The sequence below is a fragment of the Conger conger genome, chromosome 12, assembly GCF_963514075.1.
Source record: "Conger conger chromosome 12, fConCon1.1, whole genome shotgun sequence".
NCBI classification, from domain to species: domain Eukaryota; kingdom Metazoa; phylum Chordata; class Actinopteri; order Anguilliformes; family Congridae; genus Conger; species Conger conger.
The window spans coordinates 14,864,380-14,877,132 of NC_083771.1; the positions used below are offsets into that span (position 1 = coordinate 14,864,380).

The 12,753-nt window shown below is 38.3% G+C and overlaps 15 non-coding genes across 15 annotated transcripts; 14 read left to right on the forward strand and 1 right to left on the reverse strand.

Moving 5' to 3' along the window:
- The first annotated feature begins 853 nt into the window (after window positions 1-853).
- trnav-aac (transfer RNA valine (anticodon AAC)) lies at window positions 854-926 on the forward strand. Its single transcript has one exon. It is a non-coding gene; the product is annotated as a tRNA-Val (tRNA).
- Window positions 927-1,379: 453 nt separating this feature from the next.
- trnav-aac (transfer RNA valine (anticodon AAC)) lies at window positions 1,380-1,452 on the forward strand. Its single transcript has one exon. It is a non-coding gene; the product is annotated as a tRNA-Val (tRNA).
- Window positions 1,453-1,903: 451 nt separating this feature from the next.
- trnav-aac (transfer RNA valine (anticodon AAC)) lies at window positions 1,904-1,976 on the forward strand. The gene has a single exon. It is a non-coding gene; the product is annotated as a tRNA-Val (tRNA).
- Window positions 1,977-4,011: 2,035 nt separating this feature from the next.
- trnav-aac (transfer RNA valine (anticodon AAC)) lies at window positions 4,012-4,084 on the forward strand. The gene has a single exon. It is a non-coding gene; the product is annotated as a tRNA-Val (tRNA).
- A 453-nt stretch (window positions 4,085-4,537) lies between these two features.
- Window positions 4,538-4,610, forward strand: trnav-aac (transfer RNA valine (anticodon AAC)). The gene has a single exon. It is a non-coding gene; the product is annotated as a tRNA-Val (tRNA).
- A 453-nt stretch (window positions 4,611-5,063) lies between these two features.
- Window positions 5,064-5,136, forward strand: trnav-aac (transfer RNA valine (anticodon AAC)). Its single transcript has one exon. It is a non-coding gene; the product is annotated as a tRNA-Val (tRNA).
- A 1,509-nt stretch (window positions 5,137-6,645) lies between these two features.
- On the forward strand, window positions 6,646-6,718 carry trnav-aac (transfer RNA valine (anticodon AAC)). Its single transcript has one exon. It is a non-coding gene; the product is annotated as a tRNA-Val (tRNA).
- A 453-nt stretch (window positions 6,719-7,171) lies between these two features.
- On the forward strand, window positions 7,172-7,244 carry trnav-aac (transfer RNA valine (anticodon AAC)). The gene has a single exon. It is a non-coding gene; the product is annotated as a tRNA-Val (tRNA).
- A 453-nt stretch (window positions 7,245-7,697) lies between these two features.
- Window positions 7,698-7,770, forward strand: trnav-gac (transfer RNA valine (anticodon GAC)). Its single transcript has one exon. It is a non-coding gene; the product is annotated as a tRNA-Val (tRNA).
- Window positions 7,771-8,011: 241 nt separating this feature from the next.
- Window positions 8,012-8,084, reverse strand: trnav-cac (transfer RNA valine (anticodon CAC)). Its single transcript has one exon. It is a non-coding gene; the product is annotated as a tRNA-Val (tRNA).
- A 136-nt stretch (window positions 8,085-8,220) lies between these two features.
- Window positions 8,221-8,293, forward strand: trnav-aac (transfer RNA valine (anticodon AAC)). The gene has a single exon. It is a non-coding gene; the product is annotated as a tRNA-Val (tRNA).
- A 979-nt stretch (window positions 8,294-9,272) lies between these two features.
- Window positions 9,273-9,345, forward strand: trnav-gac (transfer RNA valine (anticodon GAC)). Its single transcript has one exon. It is a non-coding gene; the product is annotated as a tRNA-Val (tRNA).
- Window positions 9,346-10,327: 982 nt separating this feature from the next.
- trnav-aac (transfer RNA valine (anticodon AAC)) lies at window positions 10,328-10,400 on the forward strand. The gene has a single exon. It is a non-coding gene; the product is annotated as a tRNA-Val (tRNA).
- Window positions 10,401-10,853: 453 nt separating this feature from the next.
- On the forward strand, window positions 10,854-10,926 carry trnav-aac (transfer RNA valine (anticodon AAC)). Its single transcript has one exon. It is a non-coding gene; the product is annotated as a tRNA-Val (tRNA).
- A 1,509-nt stretch (window positions 10,927-12,435) lies between these two features.
- trnav-aac (transfer RNA valine (anticodon AAC)) lies at window positions 12,436-12,508 on the forward strand. Its single transcript has one exon. It is a non-coding gene; the product is annotated as a tRNA-Val (tRNA).
- Window positions 12,509-12,753: the final 245 nt, after the last annotated feature.

The following is a 12,753-nucleotide window of genomic DNA, read 5'->3' on the forward strand; positions in this document are numbered from 1 at the left end:
TTGAAGAAACAACCAACTTTTGAACTTTCTGATATCAGTGTTGAGTCACAAAGAGAAGATTTACACAATTTGACATGCGACAAATGCGTTATGTTTTTTGTTGCAATCCCAAAAGCCCTGTTTCTGCCCAGTTTCGAACTGGGGACCTCTCGCGTGTGAGGCTAACGTGATGGCCACTACACCACAGAAACCCGACGGGAGATGACTACCATATTAATAACAGTTAATGCTAAGTTACAGAAACTGCAAATGTTTTTTATATTGGAGCATGAAATAAATAAATTAATAAATTAATGAATGAATTAATTAATCCATCGATTCTCTGTTGTTTCTGTGGTGTAGTGGTTATCACGTTTGCCTAACACGCAAAAGGTCTTCGGTTCAAAACCGAGCAGAAACAATGTTTTCACTGAAAGCACGCTTTCAATCACCAAAGAATAGTGAGTCTGGGTCACGTAAACTTTCCCAGAAACAAGGTATTTTTCTGGAATAAATTACTCACGCTAATTATCGGGAGATAGAGACTTTGAAGAAACAACCAACTTTTGAACTTTCTGATATCAGTGTTGAGTCACAAAGAGAAGATTTACACAATTTGACATGCGACAAATGCGTTATGTTTTTTGTTGCAATCCCAAAAGCCCTGTTTCTGCCCAGTTTCGAACTGGGGACCTTTCGCGTGTGAGGCGAACGTGATGGCCACTACACCACAGAAACCCGACGGGAGATGACTACCATATTAATAACAGTTAATGCTAAGTTACAGAAACTGCAAATGTTTTTTATATTGGAGCATGAAATAAATAAATAAATGAATTAAGGAATGAATTAATTAATCCATCGATTCTCTGTTGTTTCTGTGGTGTAGTGGTTATCACGTTTGCCTAACACGCAAAAGGTCCTCGGTTCAAAACCGAGCAGAAACAATGTTTTCACTGAAAGCATGCTTTCAATCACCAAAGAATAGTGAGTCTGGGTCACGTAAACTTTCCCAGAAACAAGGTATTTTTCTGGAATAAATTACTCACGCTAATTATCGGGAGATAGAGACTTTGAAGAAACAACCAACTTTTGAACTTTCTGATATCAGTGTTGAGTCACAAAGAGAAGATTTACACAATTTGACATGCGACAAATGCGTTATGTTATTTGTTGCAATCCCAAAAGCCCTGTTTCTGCCCAGTTTCGAACTGGGGACCTAATGCGTGTGAGGCGAACGTGATGGCCACTACACCACAGAAACCCGACGGGAGATGACTACCATATTAATAACAGTTAATGCTAAGTTACAGAAACTGCAAATGTTTTTTATATTGGAGCATGAAATAAATGAATTAATGAAGTAATGAATGAATTAATTAATCCCTCGATTCTCTGTTGTTTCTGTGGTGTAGTGGTTATCACGTTTGCCTAACACGCAAAAGGTCCTCGGTTCAAAACCGAGCAGAAACAACGTTTTCACTGAAAGCACGCTTACAATCACCAAAGAACTGTGAGTCTGGGTCACGTAAACTTTCCCAGAAACAAGGTATTTTTCTGGAATAAATTACTCACGCTAATTATCGGGAGATAGAGACTTTGAAGAAACAACCAACTTTTGAACTTTCTGATATCAGTGTTGAGTCACAAAGAGAAGATTTACACAATTTGACATGCGACAAATGCGTTGTTTTTTGTTGCAATCCCAAAAGCCCTGTTTCTGCCCAGTTTCGAACTGGGGACCTTTCGCGTGTGAGGCGAACGTGATAGCCACTACACCACAGAAACCCGAAGGGAGATGACTGCCATATTAATAACAGTTAATGCTAAGTTACAGAAACTGCAAATGTTTTTTATATTGGAGCATGAAATAAATAAATAAATGAATTAAGGAATGAATTAATTAATCCATCGATTCTCTGTTGTTTCTGTGGTGTAGTGGTTATCACGTTTGCCTAACACGCAAAAGGTCCTCGGTTCAAAACCGAGCAGAAACAATGTTTTCACTGAAAGCACGCTTTCAATCACCAAAGAATAGTGAGTCTGGGTCACGTAAACTTTCCCAGAAACAAGGTATTTTTCTGGAATAAATTACTCACGCTAATTATCGGGAGATAGAGACTTTGAAGAAACAACCAACTTTTGAACTTTCTGATATCAGTGTTGAGTCACAAAGAGAAGATTTACACAATTTGACATGCGACAAATGCGTTATGTTTTTTGTTGCAATCCCAAAAGCCCTGTTTCTGCCCAGTTTCGAACTGGGGACCTAATGCGTGTGAGGCGAACGTGATGGCCACTACACCACAGAAACCCGACGGGAGATGACTACCATATTAATAACAGTTAATGCTAAGTTACAGAAACTGCAAATGTTTTTTATATTGGAGCATGAAATAAATAAATTAATGAATTAATGAATGAATTAATTAATCCATCGATTCTCTGTTGTTTCTGTGGTGTAGTGGTTATCACGTTTGCCTAACACGCAAAAGGTCTTCGGTTCAAAACCGAGCAGAAACAATGTTTTCACTGAAAGCACGCTTTCAATCACCAAAGAATAGTGAGTCTGGGTTACGTAAACTTTCCCAGAAACAAGGTATTTTTCTGGAATAAATTACTCACGCTAATTATCGGGAGATAGAGACTTTGAAGAAACAACCAACTTTTGAACTTTCTGATATCAGTGTTGAGTCACAAAGAGAAGATTTACACAATTTGACATGCGACAAATGCGTTATGTTTTTTGTTGCAATCCCAAAAGCCCTGTTTCTGCCCAGTTTCGAACTGGGGACCTTTCGCGTGTGAGGCGAACGTGATGGCCACTACACCACAGAAACCCGACGGGAGATGACTACCATATTAATAACAGTTAATGCTAAGTTACAGAAACTGCAAATGTTTTTTATATTGGAGCATGAAATAAATAAATAAATGAATTAAGGAATGAATTAATTAATCCATCGATTCTCTGTTGTTTCTGTGGTGTAGTGGTTATCACGTTTGCCTAACATGCAAAAGGTCCTCGGTTCAAAACCGAGCAGAAACAATGTTTTCACTGAAAGCATGCTTTCAATCACCAAAGAATAGTGAGTCTGGGTCACGTAAACTTTCCCAGAAACAAGGTATTTTTCTGGAATAAATTACTCACGCTAATTATCGGGAGATAGAGACTTTGAAGAAACAACCAACTTTTGAACTTTCTGATATCAGTGTTGAGTCACAAAGAGAAGATTTACACAATTTGACATGCGACAAATGCGTTATGTTTTTTGTTGCAATCCCAAAAGCCCTGTTTCTGCCCAGTTTCGAACTGGGGACCTAATGCGTGTGAGGCGAACGTGATGGCCACTACACCACAGAAACCCGACGGGAGATGACTACCATATTAATAACAGTTAATGCTAAGTTACAGAAACTGCAAATGTTTTTTATATTGGAGCATGAAATAAATAAATTAATGAATTAATGAATGAATGAATTAATCCATCGATTCTCTGTTGTTTCTGTGGTGTAGTGGTTATCACGTTTGCCTAACACGCAAAAGGTCTTCGGTTCAAAACCGAGCAGAAACAATGTTTTCACTGAAAGCACGCTTTCAATCACCAAAGAATAGTGAGTCTGGGTTACGTAAACTTTCCCAGAAACAAGGTATTTTTCTGGAATAAATTACTCACGCTAATTATCGGGAGATAGAGACTTTGAAGAAACAACCAACTTTTGAACTTTCTGATATCAGTGTTGAGTCACAAAGAGAAGATTTACACAATTTGACATGCGACAAATGCGTTATGTTTTTTGTTGCAATCCCAAAAGCCCTGTTTCTGCCCAGTTTCGAACTGGGGACCTTTCGCGTGTGAGGCGAACGTGATGGCCACTACACCACAGAAACCCGACGGGAGATGACTACCATATTAATAACAGTTAATGCTAAGTTACAGAAACTGCAAATGTTTTTTATATTGGAGCATGAAATAAATAAATTAATGAATTAATGAATGAATGAATTAATTAATCCATCGATTCTCTGTTGTTTCTGTGGTGTAGTGGTTATCACGTTTGCCTAACACGCAAAAGGTCCTCGGTTCAAAACCGAGCAGAAACAACGTTTTCACTGAAAGCACGCTTACAATCACCAAAGAACTGTGAGTCTGGGTCACGTAAACTTTCCCAGAAACAAGGTATTTTTCTGGAATAAATTACTCACGCTAATTATCGGGAGATAGAGACTTTGAAGAAACAACCAACTTTTGAACTTTCTGATATCAGTGTTGAGTCACAAAGAGAAGATTTACACAATTTGACATGCGACAAATGCGTTATGTTTTTTGTTGCAATCCCAAAAGCCCTGTTTCTGCCCAGTTTCGAACTGGGGACCTTTCGCGTGTGAGGCGAACGTGATGGCCACTACACCACAGAAACCCGACGGGAGATGACTACCATATTAATAACAGTTAATGCTAAGTTACAGAAACTGCAAATGTTTTTTATATTGGAGCATGAAATAAATAAATAAATGAATTAAGGAATGAATTAATTAATCCATCGATTCTCTGTTGTTTCTGTGGTGTAGTGGTTATCACGTTTGCCTAACACGCAAAAGGTCCTCGGTTCAAAACCGAGCAGAAACAATGTTTTCACTGAAAGCATGCTTTCAATCACCAAAGAATAGTGAGTCTGGGTCACGTAAACTTTCCCAGAAACAAGGTATTTTTCTGGAATAAATTACTCACGCTAATTATCGGGAGATAGAGACTTTGAAGAAACAACCAACTTTTGAACTTTCTGATATCAGTGTTGAGTCACAAAGAGAAGATTTACACAATTTGACATGCGACAAATGCGTTATGTTTTTTGTTGCAATCCCAAAAGCCCTGTTTCTGCCCAGTTTCGAACTGGGGACCTAATGCGTGTGAGGCGAACGTGATGGCCACTACACCACAGAAACCCGACGGGAGATGACTACCATATTAATAACAGTTAATGCTAAGTTACAGAAACTGCAAATGTTTTTTATATTGGAGCATGAAATAAATAAATTAATGAATTAATGAATGAATTAATTAATCCATCGATTCTCTGTTGTTTCTGTGGTGTAGTGGTTATCACGTTTGCCTAACACGCAAAAGGTCCTCGGTTCAAAACCGAGCAGAAACAACGTTTTCACTGAAAGCACGCTTACAATCACCAAAGAACTGTGAGTCTGGGTCACGTAAACTTTCCCAGAAACAAGGTATTTTTCTGGAATAAATTACTCACGCTAATTATCGGGAGATAGAGACTTTGAAGAAACAACCAACTTTTGAACTTTCTGATATCAGTGTTGAGTCACAAAGAGAAGATTTACACAATTTGACATGCGACAAATGCGTTATGTTTTTTGTTGCAATCCCAAAAGCCCTGTTTCTGCCCAGTTTCGAACTGGGGACCTTTCGCGTGTGAGGCGAACGTGATGGCCACTACACCACAGAAACCCGACGGGAGATGACTACCATATTAATAACAGTTAATGCTAAGTTACAGAAACTGCAAATGTTTTTTATATTGGAGCATGAAATAAATAAATAAATGAATTAAGGAATGAATTAATTAATCCATCGATTCTCTGTTGTTTCTGTGGTGTAGTGGTTATCACGTTTGCCTAACATGCAAAAGGTCCTCGGTTCAAAACCGAGCAGAAACAATGTTTTCACTGAAAGCATGCTTTCAATCACCAAAGAATAGTGAGTCTGGGTCACGTAAACTTTCCCAGAAACAAGGTATTTTTCTGGAATAAATTACTCACGCTAATTATCGGGAGATAGAGACTTTGAAGAAACAACCAACTTTTGAACTTTCTGATATCAGTGTTGAGTCACAAAGAGAAGATTTACACAATTTGACATGCGACAAATGCGTTATGTTTTTTGTTGCAATCCCAAAAGCCCTGTTTCTGCCCAGTTTCGAACTGGGGACCTAATGCGTGTGAGGCGAACGTGATGGCCACTACACCACAGAAACCCGACGGGAGATGACTACCATATTAATAACAGTTAATGCTAAGTTACAGAAACTGCAAATGTTTTTTATATTGGAGCATGAAATAAATAAATTAATGAATTAATGAATGAATGAATTAATCCATCGATTCTCTGTTGTTTCTGTGGTGTAGTGGTTATCACGTTTGCCTAACACGCAAAAGGTCTTCGGTTCAAAACCGAGCAGAAACAATGTTTTCACTGAAAGCACGCTTTCAATCACCAAAGAATAGTGAGTCTGGGTTACGTAAACTTTCCCAGAAACAAGGTATTTTTCTGGAATAAATTACTCACGCTAATTATCGGGAGATAGAGACTTTGAAGAAACAACCAACTTTTGAACTTTCTGATATCAGTGTTGAGTCACAAAGAGAAGATTTACACAATTTGACATGCGACAAATGCGTTATGTTTTTTGTTGCAATCCCAAAAGCCCTGTTTCTGCCCAGTTTCGAACTGGGGACCTTTCGCGTGTGAGGCGAACGTGATGGCCACTACACCACAGAAACCCGACGGGAGATGACTACCATATTAATAACAGTTAATGCTAAGTTACAGAAACTGCAAATGTTTTTTATATTGGAGCATGAAATAAATAAATTAATGAATTAATGAATGAATGAATTAATTAATCCATCGATTCTCTGTTGTTTCTGTGGTGTAGTGGTTATCACGTTTGCCTAACACGCAAAAGGTCCTCGGTTCAAAACCGAGCAGAAACAACGTTTTCACTGAAAGCACGCTTACAATCACCAAAGAACTGTGAGTCTGGGTCACGTAAACTTTCCCAGAAACAAGGTATTTTTCTGGAATAAATTACTCACGCTAATTATCGGGAGATAGAGACTTTGAAGAAACAACCAACTTTTGAACTTTCTGATATCAGTGTTGAGTCACAAAGAGAAGATTTACACAATTTGACATGCGACAAATGCGTTATGTTTTTTGTTGCAATCCCAAAAGCCCTGTTTCTGCCCAGTTTCGAACTGGGGACCTAATGCGTGTGAGGCGAACGTGATGGCCACTACACCACAGAAACCCGACGGGAGATGACTACCATATTAATAACAGTTAATGCTAAGTTACAGAAACTGCAAATGTTTTTTATATTGGAGCATGAAATAAATAAATTAATGAATTAATGAATGAATTAATTAATCCATCGATTCTCTGTTGTTTCTGTGGTGTAGTGGTTATCACGTTTGCCTAACACGCAAAAGGTCCTCGGTTCAAAACCGAGCAGAAACAACGTTTTCACTGAAAGCACGCTTACAATCACCAAAGAACTGTGAGTCTGGGTCACGTAAACTTTCCCAGAAACAAGGTATTTTTCTGGAATAAATTACTCACGCTAATTATCGGGAGATAGAGACTTTGAAGAAACAACCAACTTTTGAACTTTCTGATATCAGTGTTGAGTCACAAAGAGAAGATTTACACAATTTGACATGCGACAAATGCGTTATGTTTTTTGTTGCAATCCCAAAAGCCCTGTTTCTGCCCAGTTTCGAACTGGGGACCTTTCGCGTGTGAGGCGAACGTGATGGCCACTACACCACAGAAACCCGACGGGAGATGACTGCCATATTAATAACAGTTAATGCTAAGTTACAGAAACTGCAAATGTTTTTTATATAGGAGCATGAAATAAATAAATAAATGAATTAATGAATGAATTAATTAATCCATAGATTCTCTGTTGTTTCTGTGGTGTAGTGGTCATCACGTTTGCCTGACACGCAAAAGGTCTTCGGTTCGAAACCGAGCAGAAACAACGTTTTCACTGAAAGCACACTTACAATAACCAAAGAATTGTGAGCCGGGTCACGTAAACTTTCCCAGAAACAAGGTATTTTTCTGGAATAAATTACTCACGCTAATTATCGGGAGATAGAGACTTTGAAGAAACAACCAACTTTTGAACTTTCTGATATCAGTGTTGAGTCACAAAGAGAAGATTTACACAATTTGACATGCGACAAATGCGTTGTTTTTTGTTGCAATCCCAAAAGCCCTGTTTCTGCCCAGTTTCGAACTGGGGACCTTTCGCGTGTGAGGCGAACGTGATATCCACTACACCACAGAAACCCGAAGGGAGATGACTGCCATATTAATAACAGTTAATGCTAAGTTACAGAAACTGCAAATGTTTTTTATATTGGAGCATGAAATAAATAAATAAATGAATTAAGGAATGAATTAATTAATCCATCGATTCTCTGTTGTTTCTGTGGTGTAGTGGTTATCACGTTTGCCTAACACGCAAAAGGTCCTCGGTTCAAAACCGAGCAGAAACAATGTTTTCACTGAAAGCACGCTTTCAATCACCAAAGAATAGTGAGTCTGGGTCACGTAAACTTTCCCAGAAACAAGGTATTTTTCTGGAATAAATTACTCACGCTAATTATCGGGAGATAGAGACTTTGAAGAAACAACCAACTTTTGAACTTTCTGATATCAGTGTTGAGTCACAAAGAGAAGATTTACACAATTTGACATGCGACAAATGCGTTATGTTTTTTGTTGCAATCCCAAAAGCCCTGTTTCTGCCCAGTTTCGAACTGGGGACCTAATGCGTGTGAGGCGAACGTGATGGCCACTACACCACAGAAACCCGACGGGAGATGACTACCATATTAATAACAGTTAATGCTAAGTTACAGAAACTGCAAATGTTTTTTATATTGGAGCATGAAATAAATAAATTAATGAATTAATGAATGAATTAATTAATCCATCGATTCTCTGTTGTTTCTGTGGTGTAGTGGTTATCACGTTTGCCTAACACGCAAAAGGTCTTCGGTTCAAAACCGAGCAGAAACAATGTTTTCACTGAAAGCACGCTTTCAATCACCAAAGAATAGTGAGTCTGGGTTACGTAAACTTTCCCAGAAACAAGGTATTTTTCTGGAATAAATTACTCACGCTAATTATCGGGAGATAGAGACTTTGAAGAAACAACCAACTTTTGAACTTTCTGATATCAGTGTTGAGTCACAAAGAGAAGATTTACACAATTTGACATGCGACAAATGCGTTATGTTTTTTGTTGCAATCCCAAAAGCCCTGTTTCTGCCCAGTTTCGAACTGGGGACCTTTCGCGTGTGAGGCGAACGTGATGGCCACTACACCACAGAAACCCGACGGGAGATGACTACCATATTAATAACAGTTAATGCTAAGTTACAGAAACTGCAAATGTTTTTTATATTGGAGCATGAAATAAATAAATTAATGAATTAATGAATGAATTAATTAATCCATCGATTCTCTGTTGTTTCTGTGGTGTAGTGGTCATCACGTTTGCCTGACACGCAAAAGGTCTTCGGTTCGAAACCGAGCAGAAACAACGTTTTCACTGAAAGCACACTTACAATAACCAAAGAATTGTGAGCCGGGTCACGTAAACTTTCCCAGAAACAAGGTATTTTTCTGGAATAAATTACTCACGCTAATTATCGGGAGATAGAGACTTTGAAGAAACAACCAACTTTTGAACTTTCTGATATCAGTGTTGAGTCACAAAGAGAAGATTTACACAATTTGACATGCGACAAATGCGTTATGTTTTTTGTTGCAATCCCAAAAGCCCTGTTTCTGCCCAGTTTCGAACTGGGGACCTAATGCGTGTGAGGCGAACGTGATGGCCACTACACCACAGAAACCCGACGGGAGATGACTACCATATTAATAACAGTTAATGCTAAGTTACAGAAACTGCAAATGTTTTTTATATTGGAGCATGAAATAAATAAATTAATGAATTAATGAATGAATGAATTAATCCATCGATTCTCTGTTGTTTCTGTGGTGTAGTGGTTATCACGTTTGCCTAACACGCAAAAGGTCTTCGGTTCAAAACCGAGCAGAAACAATGTTTTCACTGAAAGCACGCTTTCAATCACCAAAGAATAGTGAGTCTGGGTTACGTAAACTTTCCCAGAAACAAGGTATTTTTCTGGAATAAATTACTCACGCTAATTATCGGGAGATAGAGACTTTGAAGAAACAACCAACTTTTGAACTTTCTGATATCAGTGTTGAGTCACAAAGAGAAGATTAACACAATTTGACATGCGACAAATGCGTTATGTTTTTTGTTGCAATCCCAAAAGCCCTGTTTCTGCCCAGTTTCGAACTGGGGACCTTTCGCGTGTGAGGCGAACGTGATGGCCACTACACCACAGAAACCCGACGGGAGATGACTACCATATTAATAACAGTTAATGCTAAGTTACAGAAACTGCAAATGTTTTTTATATTGGAGCATGAAATAAATAAATTAATGAATTAATGAATGAATTAATTAATTAATCCATCGATTCTCTGTTGTTTCTGTGGTGTAGTGGTTATCACGTTTGCCTAACACGCAAAAGGTCCTCGGTTCAAAACCGAGCAGAAACAACGTTTTCACTGAAAGCACGCTTACAATCACCAAAGAACTGTGAGTCTGGGTCACGTAAACTTTCCCAGAAACAAGGTATTTTTCTGGAATAAATTACTCACGCTAATTATCGGGAGATAGAGACTTTGAAGAAACAACCAACTTTTGAACTTTCTGATATCAGTGTTGAGTCACAAAGAGAAGATTTACACAATTTGACATGCGACAAATGCGTTATGTTTTTTGTTGCAATCCCAAAAGCCCTGTTTCTGCCCAGTTTCGAACTGGGGACCTTTCGCGTGTGAGGCGAACGTGATGGCCACTACACCACAGAAACCCGACGGGAGATGACTACCATATTAATAACAGTTAATGCTAAGTTACAGAAACTGCAAATGTTTTTTATATTGGAGCATGAAATAAATAAATAAATGAATTAAGGAATGAATTAATTAATCCATCGATTCTCTGTTGTTTCTGTGGTGTAGTGGTTATCACGTTTGCCTAACACGCAAAAGGTCCTCGGTTCAAAACCGAGCAGAAACAATGTTTTCACTGAAAGCATGCTTTCAATCACCAAAGAATAGTGAGTCTGGGTCACGTAAACTTTCCCAGAAACAAGGTATTTTTCTGGAATAAATTACTCACGCTAATTATCGGGAGATAGAGACTTTGAAGAAACAACCAACTTTTGAACTTTCTGATATCAGTGTTGAGTCACAAAGAGAAGATTTACACAATTTGACATGCGACAAATGCGTTATGTTTTTTGTTGCAATCCCAAAAGCCCTGTTTCTGCCCAGTTTCGAACTGGGGACCTAATGCGTGTGAGGCGAACGTGATGGCCACTACACCACAGAAACCCGACGGGAGATGACTACCATATTAATAACAGTTAATGCTAAGTTACAGAAACTGCAAATGTTTTTTATATTGGAGCATGAAATAAATAAATTAATGAATTAATGAATGAATTAATTAATCCATCGATTCTCTGTTGTTTCTGTGGTGTAGTGGTTATCACGTTTGCCTAACACGCAAAAGGTCTTCGGTTCAAAACCGAGCAGAAACAATGTTTTCACTGAAAGCACGCTTTCAATCACCAAAGAATAGTGAGTCTGGGTTACGTAAACTTTCCCAGAAACAAGGTATTTTTCTGGAATAAATTACTCACGCTAATTATCGGGAGATAGAGACTTTGAAGAAACAACCAACTTTTGAACTTTCTGATATCAGTGTTGAGTCACAAAGAGAAGATTTACACAATTTGACATGCGACAAATGCGTTATGTTTTTTGTTGCAATCCCAAAAACCCTGTTTCTGCCCAGTTTCGAACTGGGGACCTTTCGCGTGTGAGGCGAACGTGATGGCCACTACACCACAGAAACCCGACGGGAGATGACTACCATATTAATAACAGTTAATGCTAAGTTACAGAAACTGCAAATGTTTTTTATATTGGAGCATGAAATAAATAAATTAATGAATTAATGAATGAATTAATTAATCCATCGATTCTCTGTTGTTTCTGTGGTGTAGTGGTTATCACGTTTGCCTAACACGCAAAAGGTCTTCGGTTCAAAACCGAGCAGAAACAATGTTTTCACTGAAAGCACGCTTTCAATCACCAAAGAATAGTGAGTCTGGGTTACGTAAACTTTCCCAGAAACAAGGTATTTTTCTGGAATAAATTACTCACGCTAATTATCGGGAGATAGAGACTTTGAAGAAACAACCAACTTTTGAACTTTCTGATATCAGTGTTGAGTCACAAAGAGAAGATTTACACAATTTGACATGCGACAAATGCGTTATGTTTTTTGTTGCAATCCCAAAAACCCTGTTTCTGCCCAGTTTCGAACTGGGGACCTTTCGCGTGTGAGGCGAACGTGATGGCCACTACACCACAGAAACCCGACGGGAGATGACTACCATATTAATAACAGTTAATGCTAAGTTACAGAAACTGCAAATGTTTTTTATATTGGAGCATGAAATAAATAAATTAATGAATTAATGAATGAATTAATTAATTAATCCATCGATTCTCTGTTGTTTCTGTGGTGTAGTGGTTATCACGTTTGCCTAACACGCAAAAGGTCCTCGGTTCAAAACCGAGCAGAAACAACGTTTTCACTGAAAGCACGCTTACAATCACCAAAGAACTGTGAGTCTGGGTCACGTAAACTTTCCCAGAAACAAGGTATTTTTCTGGAATAAATTACTCACGCTAATTATCGGGAGATAGAGACTTTGAAGAAACAACCAACTTTTGAACTTTCTGATATCAGTGTTGAGTCACAAAGAGAAGATTTACACAATTTGACATGCGACAAATGCGTTATGTTTTTTGTTGCAATCCCAAAAGCCCT